We start from the raw sequence: 250 nt of genomic DNA, 5'->3' as shown, positions 1-250 counted from the left end.
GGGGGGAAACGGGAAAAAATTTGGGGGGAAAAAAAATGAAAAAAAAAACATGTCTATGGGGGGCGGGGGGACATGTAAAAAAAAAAAGGATGAGAAAAATGCTGGGTTGCGGTAAAAAGGGGTTTTACCCCGAAAAAACTTCAAAAAATGGCTTTTTACTGTGCTGAGTCAAAGTTTTTTTTTCTTGTTGGATGATAAGGGGGGGGGACTCTGGTATATAAGTTCGATTTTCTGTTTTAGGTTGTTTGTT

This window comes from Penaeus monodon, chromosome 29 (assembly GCF_015228065.2).
Source record: "Penaeus monodon isolate SGIC_2016 chromosome 29, NSTDA_Pmon_1, whole genome shotgun sequence".
Classification (NCBI taxonomy): domain Eukaryota; kingdom Metazoa; phylum Arthropoda; class Malacostraca; order Decapoda; family Penaeidae; genus Penaeus; species Penaeus monodon.
This window is presented reverse-complemented; position numbering follows the sequence as displayed.